Raw genomic sequence first — 16,818 nt, forward strand, 5'->3', positions numbered from 1 at the left:
TCATTACAGCTTTCATTTGCATAATCATAAGTTATGTTCGGCTTCTTGCCTTATCATTTGCATTTTGCCCCTGCCTGCGGGCACATCTCTGTTTATCTTGTATGTTTGTCTGAGTCTTCGGCTTTGTCAAAAATGGGTCGTCTCTAGGCTTTGACATTCACTCCCGTCACTTGTGACTTCCGAGTTCTGTCAAAGAGGGGCAACTGTAGACACCCCATTTTTTGACCGACCTCGAGACTCAGACGTCACCAGTTGAGCACACGGTGATATTGCATGTTGTGCTCGTTCAGAAGTTTCAGAGTCGCGGCCGTGAGCCCTGCCTCCGGACTTCCGAACTCTCTCCTGTGCCTTGTCTCGGTTTGCGAACCAGACTCGTTTTTCTCTGTTTCTTTTCCTGAGGGGAGGGAGAGGTCCCGCAGACCATCTCTCAATGTCCATAGGCTACATTTGGTGGCCGTAGGCCATTTTGCCCATTTCGGAGTCCGGTTCCCGGTTTTCGGAGCCGTCAGGCCGTGTGCCTCGGTTCGGGACCGCCTAACCATCTCCGTTTGCTCTAATTTTTGGAATACATCTTATTTCATCCCTTTTGAGGGACACTGGGGGTTGAGAAACCCACTTCGAGGTCGAATACTATTTTCGGTGCTTAACAGCCCATTTTCGGGACCCCGAACTGCGTGTTTTGGCCCCGGAACATTCGTTTTGCAACGGTTTTCGTTCATTTTTGGCAGGTACCTCTGTTTTATCACAAGGAAGGTCACTGAAGGGTGGGAGGCCAGCAATTGTTGCAGCAACCAGTTATTTCTCTTCCGGAGCCTCCCGGCGCCCGTTTTTCGCACTTCCGGGCTAATGTTGAATACCTTGGAGCTAGTGTTGCCAACTTTCAACCACATATCTGTGATCTACACACTTGGGAGGCCCCTAAAAGTTCATGGCCGGCCATTAAGGTCACCTGACCCTTTTGACCCCTTTCTTCCGGGCTAATGTTGAACCCCTTGGACCTTTTTTCTTGAACTTTGAACCACATATCTGTGATGTACACACATGAGAAGCCCCTAAAAGTTCATGGCCGGCCAGTAAGTCAACTTGACCCTTTTGACCCCCTCTTTCCGAGCCATTGTTGAACCCCTTGGGCCCACTTTCTTGGAATTTCAACTACATGGTTGTGTTGTACACACATAGGACTACCTCCCCAATAGCTGGCCGGCCAGAAAATCACCTTGACCCTTTTGACCCCTAGCCGGCCGGCTAGGGGGTGTGGCCGGCCGGCCACCTCCAGCAAAAGTATGAGGCCGGCCTGCTTCCTTGCACTGTACCCTTTCCAGCTGTGGGGCAATATCCCCCAGATATTTTCTGTATCCGGGGGATATTTTGTGGGGGAGTTTTGCCCTCCTTCTCCCCCACCTTTACACCCCATTTTGAACCTTTATAACCAGCTGGTGGCCTTCTTCATAAGGGTTAGAAAAACTCTCCTTCAAAGCTCCATAGCCAACTCCATCTTCTTCCATCTCAATTCTTCAAAAAACCCAACTCCCTAACCATCATTCCTTCTACACCACCAAGCTCTACCACCACCATCTCAGTTCCAACAACAAGGAGGGATTCTTGAAGGCTAAAGAGGCTGCAAATCCATCCAAGAAGCAACAAAAGTGTGATTCTTCAAGGGTAAGTAGTACTTTTACCCTTTTGACCATTTTTCTTAATCTATTTCTAAGCCCCACTTATTTTTGGTTTCAAGCTCCGGCCCTAACTGAAAAGGGCCATATTTTGAGCTCATCTTCACTTCTCATTAAGGGCTCAACCCTGTTTGAGCCTTCCATAATACACTTGCTTCATTGACCCTCTTGTATGTCATGATTTTGCATGCTATTTTTGGCCCATGAGCAATTTATTTTCGAGCATGTTGTAAACTGATATAAGGCTTATTTTGAGCCCCTCTTCAACATTGGATAAGGGCTCAACATTTTTTGGTGTCTCTATGTGTCACTTGTAGTTATATCCCTTATTTGGCCCCATTTTTGCATAAATTAGTAGCCCTCTTTGCTTCTGTTTTTGGACCTTGGTCCGAACTGAAAGTGGCCTTGTTTTGGCCTATACTTCATGTTTCATTCACACTTTTTTTCTGTTTGGTGATTATTTTGTATACTTCATGTTTTAGCACCTTTTGAGCCTCATTTTGCATCATATTTTTAGAATGTTTGTATACTGATTTTGAGGCTGCCATATACTGTAAATGTTCATATTTTTGGTCCATCTTCAGTGTTGTAGAAGGAAATTTTTCATTTTGGGTTTTGCTTATACCACTTGCTTCATTACCCCTCTTTTGGCCCCTATTCTTGCATGCTATTTTTCCCCTACCTATGCTTGCTGTTTGGCCATGTTTATAACTGTAAAAGTGCATCTTTTGGGACTGTCTAGCTTCTGTCGTTGCATTGCATATCCATATTGTGCATGTTTGGCATAGCTATAGGTCATTTCGGGTGCCTAATGTTGCATTTCGGGACATTTCCTTGCATTTCATGTCATTTCGCCTCATTTCGGGACTGTTTTCCCCCATATTTTAGTGCTGAAATTCCATTGGCATGCTTGCATATCATTTTTGCCACATTTCATCACATTTCATCATTGCCTCGGTTTGCGTGCCCGTGTGCACGCATTTCGAGGCACTCCGTTTTTATCCGTCGGCATCTCATGTGAGTGCGGCTGAGGCTCTCTCATGTTAGTATAAGTCCATTTGTCAGTTTCCATGTCATTTGCATTGCGTATGCATTGCCTCGGTTTGCGTGCCCGTGTGCACGCATTTCGAGGCACTTCATTTTCTGCCAACGGCATCTCATGTGAGTGCGGCTGAGGCTCTCTCATGTTAGTATAAGTCCATTTGTCATTTTCCATGTCATTTGCATTGCGTATGCATTGCCTCGGTTTGCGTGCCCGTGTGCACGCATTTCGAGGCACCTCATTTTTTGCCATCGGCATCTCATGTGAGTGCGGCTGAGGCTCTCTCATGTTGGTATAAGCCCACTTGTCATTTCCATGTCATTTCATCACATTTTAGCATTGCCTCGGTTTGCGTGCCCGTGTGCACGCATTTCGAGGCACCTCATTTTTATCCGCCGGCATCCGATGTGAGTGTGGCTGAGGCTCTCTCATGTTGGTATAAGCCCACTTGTCATTTCCATGTCATTTCATCACATTTTAGCATTGCCTCGGTTTGCGTGCCCGTGTGCACGCATTTCGAGGCACCTCATTTTTATCCGCCGGCATCCGATGTGAGTGTGGCTGAGGTTCACTCATGTTGGTATAAGCCCACTTGTCATTTCCATGTCATTTCATAGCATTCTATTATTGCCTCGGTTTGCGTGCCCGTGTGCACGCATTTCGAGGCACCCTATTTTTATCCACCGGCATCCCATGTGAGTGTGGCTGAGGCTCACTCATGTTGGTATAAGCCCACATCATGTTTTTATGTCATTACATTGCATTCCGCCATCGCCTCGGTTTGCGTGCCCGCGTGCACGCATTTCGAGACATATATCATTTTCTCGGTTTGCGTGCCCGCGTGCACGCATTTCGAGACACATATCATTTTCTCGGTTTGCGTGCCCGCGTGCACGCATTTCGAGACATATCATTTTCTCGGTTTGCGTGCCCGCATGCACGCATTTTGAGACATATCATTTTCTCGGTTTGCGTGCCCGTGTGCACGCATTTCGAGGCATCTCATTTTCATAGCATTGAGTATGTTAGGATTGTATCTTAGTTGCATTTCATGCATATCATGCATATTGCATCGTGTCCGGAATAAGAGTTAGCCCGGGCACGGGAAACGAGGTACATTTCGTACTCCGAGTGACGGAATGTGTCTCAATTCCCCAGTCACCGACACTCCGGATTATCCATGATGGAGTTAGGTTTTAGCTGTAGTTTCATGTGCATTCATCCTATATTGAGTTGTGCATTTCGACTCCTCGGCCATCATGCCTCGGTATGCGTGATTGGTGGCACGAGGATCGAGACATGCATATATTTGTGCAAATACATTGCTATGCCCCTTTTCTGCTCTCTATTGCAGCAAAACGAGGAATCAGCAACTTCTTGGAACTTGGCACGCATTTCAAGAACAGGTGTAAACAGAGGCTAATCGGGGCATTCCGATGGATTTCCGCGCAAGACAGTCCGGACATGCAGCATCCACCAGAAGCAAGGCAGTCCCTGGCTTGCACGCCAGTTTATTTGCTTTCTAGTTAATTCATTAATTAATTAGAATTCTGTAATATTTTGAACTGTAATATTCTTTTATTTGGGAACTGTAATATTTGGACTGTATTATTTATTTGGACCCTCCGAGTGAGGGCACAACTGTAATAAGTGTGGGTGAGTGTGATGTATGTCTTCCAACCCCACGTCTTTCTCCCTTTTATTTATCCACTTTTGATGGTTAGATTAGGGCATATTTCAATTAGCATACAGTATGATAGCATGTTTGCATTCATTCATCTGTATTGCATGCATCGGGCTCGGCGCATCATACTAACTGCATTGTACTTTCAATTCCAAGTTGAATACATGTTAGTTGTAGCATTTCATATACCATCTTAGAATAGCCGAGCCTGCTATAGTTGCATTCTGCATGTGTCACATTAGGCATTTCTGTATATTTAGGATCATGCATGATTTCTAATAAATTCCTATTTTGGCTTGGAGTACTCGGTAAGTTTTATGCTTTAGCATCCTTGCATGTGTGTGAGTGACTGCCATGAATAGCATGCTTACCATGAGGCTATGTGCTTATGTGATATAACTGCCTGAATGCCTGTGGGTGAAGGTCGGGTTGTTTAAATTGGAATAAATCATTGACTGTGAGTTTTAAGCCCACTAGATAGTGGCAAAATCACATTTTTCTAAGCCCACCCGAGGGTGGCAAATCCACGTCTTAGCCTACTTGCGAGTAGCATCATCAAACCATTTTCAAAAGCATGAAATGTTTTGTTCCAATTCGGGCGATCCAGTCTATACTTATATGCTGTGTGCATCACATAGTAACCTAGGCTAATAACCGGAGTAAGAACACACAAAGTTTTCAAAAATAGATATCACGGTCAGTAGAGGCCGGTCTATGACCGAGCGAGCGGGGGTGCTCACGAAGTGACCTTCCCCAATCGTACCCAAGTTCCCGAGCCGAAGCAGCTTTGGTGATGACGGACACGTGGCCTTTTGGCACCGAGTCAGGGTTTCCTAAATTTCCCAAAATAAAATATTTAGGTGGCGACTCTGTATCTGGCAAAGCAGTCCATGTTTGGCACTACTTTTTCAAAAATCAGTTTTCTCAAAACGATTTGCCAGATTTGGACTCTTTGGTTCGGATTAAGAACCGTGACTACTACAAAGTCGAGTCCGAGCTGTAGCGAGGTCCCCCCGCGGGCTTGTTACAGACAACAATATACTGATAGCAACTCCGACTCATTATCCTCGAAACCCAAGAAGAAGGGACGATCTGAAATTTTCAGTTCTTCTGAAGAGAGTCCTCGTACAAAGCGTTAGCGAAAAAGAAACAGCTTGGATGGCGATCAACACGATCCTTTTGTACGATGGATTCCAAAGGCAATGCTACCCAAGAAATTCAAAGCACCGTCATTCACCTTGTACGACGGTAAATTGGTACAAGATGGCTGGCTATAACAGTACGTCCGAAAAGACAACCCAACCAAAGCAATAGCCTTGACACAGGATTCACATTCGCTCCGCGTGATCCACATGATATACAGCCTGCCAATGTCATCGGCGGTGCACGCGATTCAGTCGAAGTCTAACCCTCAAGAGCAACTCACTCCGGCTAAACGGCCCCATGAAGTCGAGGTTATCACTTTTGATGATTCGGATTTGGACGGAATAACACTGCCTTACATTGATCCCTTGGTAATCGAGCTACGCGTAAACCGATTCACAGTTGAGCGTGTACTCATTGATCCGGGGAGCACATCGGAGATTATGTACTACAAGACATTCACCAAACTCAGCTTCTCCGAATCGGATCTCTCTCCAGCCCCTTATCCACTATTTGGCTTCAATGCCAATCTAGAGTATGTGTTGGGGAAAATTAGACTTCCCATTCGAGCAAGCACCCGAACAGTGGATGTGGGATTCTTGGTCGTCAAGCTGCCGTCGCCTTATAATCTCATCATGGGGCAATCCTGGTTGCATACTATGCGAGCCGTGCCCAGCACCTATCATCAGCTGCTCCGCTTCCCTACGGAACGCGGTATTGAGCAAATCCGAGGCTCCCAGAAATTGGTACAAGCATGTTATCTCCTCGTTGAGAAAACGCCAAAGGAACTACAGGTGAATTCCATTGAGTTGTCGGATCGAGAAAGCCTCGATGATGTTGGGCGGCTCCCAAATGAAAAGGCAATGGAAGACTTGGAACGAGTTCAAATCGATGGAAGCCCAGACAAGTTCTTCATGGTCGGCGCCTCCTTGAATCAGGCCGACAGACAGCAGCTAGTATCTTTCCTGCTCAGCAACCTCGATGTCTTTGCATGGACTCCGTATGAGATGCCGGGTATAGATCCGTCAGCTTCACAGCACTATTAGAGTGTCGATCCTAAGTGTAAGCCGATCATCCAGAAAAGCCGGCGGTCAGTCGCAGAGCACACTGCCGCCGTTGTTAAGGAAGTTGACAGGCTGCTTGACGCCAGAGCAGTTAGAGAGGTGACCTACCCTACATGGCTCTCTAATACAGTGGTGGTGGAGAAGAAAAATGGGACTTGGCGAGTGTGCGTCGACTTCACGGACCTAAACAAAGCCTGCCCAAACGATTGTTTTCCTCTTCCCAAAATAGACCAGCTTGTAGATGCTACGACGCGCCATCAACGTATGAGCTTCCTTGATGCCTATAGAGGTTATCATCAAATCGCTATGCATCCAGAGGATCAAGAGAAAACTACATTCCTCACCCCAAGAGGAACCTATTGCTATAAGGTAATGCCTTTTGGGTTGAAGAATGTAGGGGCAACCTACCAGAGACTGGTCACCACCATGTTCAAGGAGAAACTCGGCAAAACTATGGAAGTGTACATTGACAATATGGTGGTTAAATCCAAAGAAGAGCAGAATCATATAGCCGATCTGGAAGAGACATTCGGCATCCTACGCAAATATGGAATGAAGTTGAACACTTCCAAATGTGCGTTTGGTATCGGCTCTGGCAAATTCTTGGGCTACATTGTCAACCATAGAGGAATCGAAGCCAACCCAAGACAAATCACAGCAATCCTGGAGCTCGGCTCCCCTCATTCAGTAAAAGAGGTTCAAAAGTTGATGGGAATGGCTGTCGCACTCAACAGATTTATCAGCCAGTCCACAGATCGCTGCCAATAATTCTTTCATACGCCACAGCAGGGCAAGGCCTTCGAATGGTCCGCCGAGTGCGAAGCCGCTTTTAACGGCCTGAAAACCTACCTCCGTTCAGTACCACTCCTGACAACACCCTCTGCTGGCGACCCGCTCATTTTGTACCTGGCAGTTTCTGACCGAGCCGTCAGCGCCGTATTGATAAAGGAAGAGATGGGGGAGCAGCGGCCAGTGTATTATGTGAGCAAGGCGATGGTTGACGTCGAAACACGCTACCTTCCGCTAGAAAAGCTCATCCTAGCCCTAGTTATGGCGGCAAGGAAGCTCATGCATTACTTCCAGGGGCATAGCATTGGGGTGCTAACATTTTATCCCCTTCGATCAGTACTACGCAGTGCGGAAGCATCTGGACGTGTTTCAAAGTGGGCTCTGGAACTTAGCCAGTACGATATTCAATTTCTACCCAGAACCTCAATCAAGGGACAGGTACTTGCCGACTTTATCGCCGAATTCATGGAGGGCCTTGCCGATTTCAAATCTGATGTCGCCGACTTCAAGCCAGATGAAGTTCAACCAAAGCCGAACTGGAGGTTTTATGTTGGGGACATCTGGTAGTTGTATTGTGATGGATCGTCCAATTAGCGAGGCAGTGGAGCTGGAGTTGTAATCATGACCCCCGACGGCGTAATAATTGAGCAGGCCGTCAAGCTCGGCTTCGAAGCATCAAATAACGAAACTGAATACGAATCCCTTTTAGCCGGTTTGCGGAATGCGCATATTCTGGGTGCTCGGCGTCTGCTTGTGTTTTGTGACTTAAAGCTGGTGATCAATCAGCTAAAAGGGGAGTACGCGGCAAGAAACGGCCGTATGGCAGTCTACATAAAAATGGCCAATTCCATGTTGGCAAAATTTGACCATCATGAGTTGAACCAGATAACACGTGATCAGAACACCCATGCAGATGCCTTGGCTTGCCTAGCCTCCGCAATCAAATCAGAGATTAAACGGACCATTGAAGTAGGATTCATCCCAGAGCTAAGCATTGGCCCTTCGGAGGAAGTCCAAATCAACGTTATAGAATCTGCACCAAGTTGGATGGATCCCATTGTTGCATTCCTATCTTCTGAACAACTCTCAGAAGACAAGAAAGAAGCACATAAGCTGCGAAACAAAGCCATGCGATACTACTTGGACCCGCAAAGAAGGATTTATAAAAAGTCACTCTCTGGCCCATATTTGGAATGTGTGCACCCGGATAAAGTCGGGGAGCTTCTGGCTGAGATACACGAAGGCAGTTGCGGAGCCCTTCTAATGGACGCTCTTTGGCCCATCGAGCTATAACGCAGGGGTATTATTGGCCAACAATGAGAGCGGACGCCGAATGTTATGCAAAAAAGTGTGAACAATGCCATAAATTCTCCCCATTAAACCATCTGCCTGCTGAAGAGTTGAACTCAATCACCAGCCCTTGGCCGTTCGCCCAATGGGGGCTTGATATCGTAGGACCACTGCCGAGGGCCCTAGGGAACAAGCGATACCTGATCATCGCAACAGATTACTTCACGAAATGGGTCGAAGCAGAGGCATTAACACACATCCAAGATGCTGACGTTAAGCGCTTTGTGTGGAGGAACATCATAACATGATTCGACATTCCCAGAGCTCTTATCTCAGACAACGGCACCCAGTTCGATTGTGGCGTATACCAAGAGCTGTGCAGCAAATACGGTATTCGACCTTACTTTTCTACGCCGGCTTATCCCTAAAGCAATGGCCAAGCCGAAGCCTCTAATAAATCCATCTTGGACGGCATCAAAAAGAGGCTGAAGAAAGCCAAAGGCAGATGGGTCGAGGAATTACCGAGTGTACTGTGGGCTCATCGAACTACACCGAGAAGATCGACTGGGAAAACGCCATTTGCCCTATGCTTTGGAACCCAGGCAATCTTACCCCTGGAGATTAGCCACCCGACACTCAAGTCGCAAGTCTTTGATATGGGCCGAAACGACATGATGCTGGCTTTGGATCTGATCCTAATTGAAGAACGAAGAGACCGAGCCCTTGCGTCAATGGCGCGATACCAACAGCAGCTGGCAAAGTCGTATAATCAATGGGTTCAGCTGCGCCGCTACACACCAGGAGAATTGGTCCTGAAGAAGGTGCTTCCAGCTGACAGGAAACCGGCCGATGGAAAATTAGGTCCTAATTGGGACGGCCCATACCAGATTGATTCGATCGCCGGAGTAGGGGCATATCGATCGAATCAAAGACATGTCAGGAAGGAGTCTACCACGGCCCTGGAATTCCACGCATTTACGCAAATTTCATCATTAACTCGACTTGTGGGACATGATGCTTACTCCGACCTATTCATTATGTACATCTGTTTTTCTGTAATACAAAGATTCCCATTCACCTACTACAAAATCTAGTTCAAAGATGTTCCAATTAAAGTCTCCGGATTCGGAGCCCCATCAGCGAATGACGTCTTTGGGTCGATCAAGCCTCCGGATTTGGAGCGTCCTTCGTGGATATCACGATTGGCCAATTAAAGTCTCCAAATTCGGAGCCCTATCGGCGAATGACGTCTTTGAGCCGATCAAGCCTCCGGATTCGGAGCGCCCTTCGTAGATATCACGATTAGCCAATTAAAGTCTCCGGATTCGGAGCCCCATCGACGAATGACGTCTTTGGGCCAATTAAGCCTCCGGATTCGGAGCGCCCTTCGTGGATATCACGATTGGCCAATTTAAAGTCTCCAGATTCGGAGCCCCATCAGCGAATAACGTCTTTGGGCCGATCAAGCCTCCGGATTCGGAGCGCCCTTCGTGGATATCACGATTGGCCAATTAAAGTCTCCGGATTCGGAGCCCCATCGGCGAATGACGTCTTTGGGCCAATTAAGCCTCCGGATTCGAAGCGCCCTTCGTGGATATTACGATTGACCAATTAAAGTCTCTGGATTCGGAGCCCCATCGGCGAATGACGTCTATGGGCCGATTAAGCCTCCGGATTCGGAGCGCCTTTCGTGGATATCACAATTGGCCAATTTAAAGTCTCCAAATTTGGAGCCCCATCGGTGAATGACGTCATTGGGCCGATCAAGCCTCTGGATTCGGAGCTCCCATCGTGGATATTACGATTGGCCAATTTAAAGTCTCCGGATTCGGAGCCCCATCGGCAAATGACGTCTTTGGGCCGATCAAGCCTCCAGATTCGGAGCGCCCTTCATGGATACCACGATTGGCCAATTAAAGTCTCCGGATTTGGAGCCCCATCGGCGAATGACGTCTTTGGGCCGATTAAGCCTCCGGATTCAGAGCGCCCTTCGTGGATATCACGATGGCCAATTTAAAGTCTCCGGATTCGGAGCCCCATCAGCGAATGATGTCTTTGAGCCGATCAAGCCTCCGGATTCGGAGCGCCCATCATGGATATCATGGTTGGCCAAATAGTCTCCAGATTCGGAGCCCCATCGGCGAATGGCGTCTTTGGGCTGATCAAGCCTCTGGATTCAGAGCGCCCTTCGTGGATATCACGATTGGCCAATTTAAAGTCTCTGGATTCGGAGCGCCATCTGCGAATGACGTCTTGGGGTATCACGATTGACGTCTTTGGGCCAGTGAACCCTTCAGGTCGTGCGTAACAGTCGATTAAATCAGGCTGAACAATGTCCATACAAATCGCCTGAAATACATTTATTCAAACATTTATATAATAACACACATGCAATCACGTGTGTGCCGAACACAACTTACAACAAAACATTGAAAATAAGATGTTTTTTCATTCGACCAACCAATAATTACATAATCTTGGACGCAATCCGCGTTCGAAAACTCATAACGAGTATTTTTATTCGGTGACTCCCTCGTCATCGCTCTTTTCAACTTCAAAGGCAGAAAAGGGCAAATAATCACGATGATCTAGACCACATAAGTTGAAATCGACACCCTTCGCTCGGAGAGCCTCCGCGGCCTGAAGAGCCGCGATCCAACCATGCTTAAAATCGCGATTCTCGCATCGGCAGACCTCCTCAGCAAGTGTCTTTTTCATTTTGTCGATACCAACCTTCCGGCCATCATGGAAACCCTGCTCGTAACCCTTGGCCCTCGCATTTGCTACGGCAAACATGCCTACCGTATCTCGATCGGCGATGGCATGACTCAATAGCCGTTGGGTCACCATGTCGTCCACAATCAGGTTAGACTGACCCGCCGCATGCGGATCGGCGACTTTAACTTTCCTAAGCTCTCTAAGCTCGCCCTCGGCCTTTTTCGCACGAACCTCCGAACAGCGGACCCGTTCGCCCACTTTCTCCATCTCCCGCCGTGCGGCACGCAGATGCATGCCGACTTTGTAGGCGGTGTACAACCCCTTCACCGCCCCATGAATACCTTCTCGAAACACTTCGAAATCTCGTCGTCCAACCATCGATTATTGGACTTTCGGTGAAAAGATTTGTCGAGCGAACTCGACCGCTACACCCGGATCATTGACAATGGAATCTGCCTCAGTCATCGGTTTATTCCCCACGAACACCGCAAAACTCAATGGTCATGGCGGCGTGTCTGACTCATTCCTCGGTCGTGGTAGTGGGGAGCTTCCCCATTGATGCTTCTCTCTTCAGGGTGATCTGCTTCGACGGCTCGAAGGTTGACATTTTTTGCCTTCCTTGGACGTCCTTCCTCCCGTATGCGCAGGTTCGCTGCTGCAATTTATCGCAATATCTAGCTCAGCCAGCGTTTGTCCCTCTCCTTTGCTGTTGAAGAACAGTCTGTTTGACATTCGCCCTCGCCTCAAGCTAGTTCAAATCAAGTCTGAATAAGAATAAGTGAACCCACTGGCGCAAACCCACCCCATTTATTCATGGGTATGCAATGACCCCAAGGCAATTTCTCATGCCGATTGATATGTGCCACATCCACTCCATGCACTGATTTTTGGCTTTCTAAACGGCATAATTCTCTAAATGGCAATTATGAGAGAGTGCCTTGAAGTCTATGCACTAGCTGGGGCAAGGGCAGATTTATTAATCTAACCGGCCGAGCATCTTGGTCCCATGCCAATTGATATGTGCCACAGCCACTCCATACACTAATTTTTGGCTTTCTAAACGGCCTAATTATCTAAACGACAATTATGAGAGAGTGCCTTGAAGTCCATGCACTGGCTGGGGCAAGGGCAAATTTATTAATCTAACCGGCCGAGCATCTTATCCCCATGCCAATTGATATGTGCCACAACCACTCCATGCACTGATTTTTGGCTTTCTAAACGGCCTAATTATCTAAACGGCAATTATGAGAGTGCCTTGAAGTCCATGCACTGGCTGGGGCAAGGGCAGATTTATTAATCTAACCGACCGAGCATCTTGGCCGCATGCCGATTGATATGTGCCACAGCCACTTCATGCACTGATTTTTGGCTTTCTAAACGGCCTAATTACCTAAACGGCAAGTATACAAAAGGTTTTATCCAAAACAGCATCCAAACAATTCCGTTCATTAATAACAGAAAAGTACAAAATAAATTTTCATTAAGTAAATTGGATACAAATTGTAACCATTTTACATATGAAAATTACTAAACAAAAAGCTGTAAAAAGCCAAAAATTACATGCAAATCGTAAAACAAAAACACGAGCTGCCCAAATTAGCCCTCGGAGTCAGACTCCAGTGGCTCAACATCCACTTGCTCGTATGGAATTGGCGTAGCCAATGTCACATCAGCAGCAACGAGGGCTTTGAACTAGCCGTGTTTAAATCCTCGATTTTCAAATTTGGGGACTTCGTCTACATATTCATCAAAAGCAGACTTCTTTCCAGCATCGAATGCGCTGGCAGCCTTCAGATCTGGGACTGAGATTTGGCAGCCCGAATCTCTTCTACCCTTCGCCGCGCGGCCATCCTTTCCGCGTTTGCCTTCTTGGCAAGTTTAGTGAGGCTCAATCCAGCCATATCTTCTAGGAACGCGCTGGGAAGGTCCTCCAGACTGTGAAAAATATCGTCGAGCGGACGGTCCTCTCGACTCGAATTGGACGGAGGATCAGCCGAATTGAGGCCAGCTTCTTCAAATGCTAACTTCAAAGCCTCGTCAACCTTAGTTTCGGATTGGCCTGACTCGGCGGCCTCAGCTACTTCCGGTCGCTCCGAATCTGATCCCTCGCAACCGACTTGCCTCAAATTTCTGAAATCAGTCAAGATAAGGGCGATAAGAGACTCCTCACCCTCCGGAATTGGGATGTTTTCCGCCGTCGAAAAAGTCATATAAGTCGGCTCGTAGCGGAGCAGAACGTGGGCCATCCTTCCCTGCTTCTGAAGACTCGGTCGGCCGAAATACTTGAGCGCAGTCTTGATTTCTGAAAAGACGGCGTCGTCGGTCGAGATCAAGACTTTCTTCAAATCGTTTCCTGCAAAAGCAAAACCATGAGGTCCCGGAAATAAAGTTTTATAAATATAACAAGTAAATAAATAAAAGAAGATACTTGGCCACCTGGTTCGCCCCTCCATCTAAGAATACGATCAAGGCGATCCTTGCCTTCGTCGAATTCCCAATTTCCTTGAACGACGACCATAACATCATCGACTTGCTTCCTAGAGCTAGAAAGCATAGTCACTAGTTGATGGTCGGTGTCTTTGGCCCTAAGGAAATAACGCCCGTGCTGACCAGAAGACTTGGCCAAGGCATACCAATGCCGAATAGTGGGAATGCCAAGGTTAAGCCTAAGGCGGCGGTTTAGTGCGATAATTCCCATCACGATCCTATAGAAGTTGACGTTAAGTTGGGAAGGGATTAACCCCCAATGGCAAAGCACGACCCTAAGGAATGGGTGAAGGGAAAAGCGGACCCCACCCTCTGCGATTGATAGAAGATGGAAGACGATCGTGGTTTCATCGATCCTCACCATATCGAGGATGCCGTCTGCCACAAATGACAGACGGACATCATTAGGAATGGAAAAATGGCGTCGGAAGCCAGAAATTTGATCCGATGAGAGAAGATCTTTTAAATGTTTCGCCATTCCCCCAGCCAATAGGATTATGCTAAGCCAAAAAACAAAGCAGAGAATGAGAGAACTTACAAGAGGCGAAGGAGATAGAGAAGAGTAGGAAGTTGCAGAGGTAGTTCGGAAGGCAATCTAGCAACGGGTGTCTAAAAGCATGTATGCATTTGAAAAGATGTCGAAATTCTAAATCACAATAAATAGAAATGTACGAAGAGGTGGGAAGTTGAAATGACAACCGGGAAGCGTGTGTACAGACATTTGCGTTGGAATACGGTCAGGCGCCGAATTTCGGCTTTGACTCTTCGAGTTCGAAGCCAAACATTCCAGCCAACTGTCGTTAGTGGAGTGCTTGGGGGGCAATTGTGGGGGCCGAGAAGAGGGAATCGTAGAGATTCCGGATAGTCGAATCTCGGAGAGTCGAGATTCGAAGCACTCAGCAATTGGCTCGCAAGCTCAAATCCAGCTCTATTTGGCCAAATGATCGATTAGGCAAGGGGCCGAGTGAAGTTCGATCTATTATAAAATGCACCGAATATGATTTGGAAATGGACCGAATCCCGAGGCCCATGGAAGAAAAGATATAAATAGATGAACATCAGCCATAAAAAGGTATGTGAGAATTGTTGTGCTTAACTTAGAATACAAGCATTCTTGAGTATAGAGACTGACATGTCCGTCGGAGTGCTAATTCCGGCACCCCCTACCGGAGTGTTTATTCCTTTTCAGGTGACTATTAGCGAATCACGAGCGTCCCCCAGGATCAGAAAAGTATTTCCAAAACCACTTCTCTACATTCTGTAAATAAATAAGAGACTGAATTGAAAGGGGTTTGTTAACCTTGTGTTACCTTGAAATGAAATTTGAGAGTGTAAATAATGGTGTGAATTGAGTATAAGAGAATTGTTAGTGAATCAAAAAGGGAACTTGAACTCGAAGTTATGGAGTTCTAAATAAATATAATGAGTAGAAAGGAAGAATGAAAGAAAAATAGGAACATTAAAAATGGAAACTGAATGAGAAATATTTTGAGAATTGGTTAATAACTTTTTAATGATGTTGTTTTTCTTAAATATGGTTGTTTCACAAGGATCTATAGTTTTCTAAAGTTAAGGGATGATTTTTAATGGCTAAAGGTTTTTCTTAAAAGTGTTTAAATAGTTTTTGAGAAAAAGGTACCTTACTTATGGTATTTTGAAATTATAAAATGTCATCTTACTATATGGTATCACCCTACATGCATGATCATTTCTATCTGTGTGTAAGTTATTGATTTAGAACTATGACATTCCTACTAGGCATTAGTACTCACCCCTTGTTGTTTTACCTTTTTACAGGAAGAAAGTTTGGATTCCTTGATTGAAGAGTTAAAAAGTCCATGTGTCTTTTATTTGTAATTTCATTGTAGATGTGATGGATCATGTATTTGTATTTTATTCATTTGTAGCTTCACAGTAGGAGATTGGCATGTATTGTTATCATTGTGATGTTCATTGAGAGAGAAAAAATATATATTATTGTATTTCTATTACTCAAGGGTAATGGATGTTGAAAAAAAAAATGGACGTAATTTTAAGGCTTTGGTAATGTTTCCAAGTAATTAAAATTGAGGCGTGACAACTTGGGGAGTGATGTGTAAATATTACATCTTTTTGCGTCACTCGTAAGTTTATAAAAGTTTTAGATTATCTGTCTCATATAAATCTTCACAGCTCAATGGACTACGTATGTTTTGTATATTTGCTTCCGCAGCCCTTAACTATATGATAATCTGTCAAGAGGCCTTTGGTAATCGAAGGATTACTGGCCGGTTACAATGCTAAACCCATAGGGACGGGTTTGGGTTGTGATAGATAAGTTCTTTACGAGTGACAAACAAGCAGAACAATCAGTTGAAGACTTGAATAATGAAGAATTGTAAACTTTGGTGAATAATGAGAATGAAAATTTGGTGGATGAAGAAGGAAATGGGAAATTTGGGAGTGTAGAAGTCAATTAAGATGATGAGATGAATATGAAATGTGAGCATTCAAATATAGATGATTCGGGACTTGGAAAATAAGTGACCAGAATTTACGAGATTTTTTAGTCGAAAGAGGTCCTGTGAGAAGAAATTATGAGTTCAACTTCCCTAAGGATGATTCTTCTAGGCATAGGCATTTCTTACCTGTTTATTATATTCGACATTTACCAAATGGAGAAAAATTTGATAGGACATGGCTGATATACTCGGAACTTTTGGATAGAGTATTTTGCTTTTGTTGTAAGTTGTTTAAGCAAGAGGGAAATAAGACTCAATTGGCTACCAAAGGATTTAAAGACTGGAGAAATATTGGTGAGAGACTTAAAGGCCATGAAAGTGGTAACGAGAAAATTACTTGCATGAACAAATGGATTGAGTTGGAGGAAAGATTGGGAAAGCATCAAACAATAGATTAAAGTATACATGAACAAGTTAACAAAGA

Source organism: Camellia sinensis, chromosome 15, assembly GCF_055761805.1.
Source record: "Camellia sinensis isolate YWXY chromosome 15, ASM5576180v1, whole genome shotgun sequence".
NCBI classification, from domain to species: domain Eukaryota; kingdom Viridiplantae; phylum Streptophyta; class Magnoliopsida; order Ericales; family Theaceae; genus Camellia; species Camellia sinensis.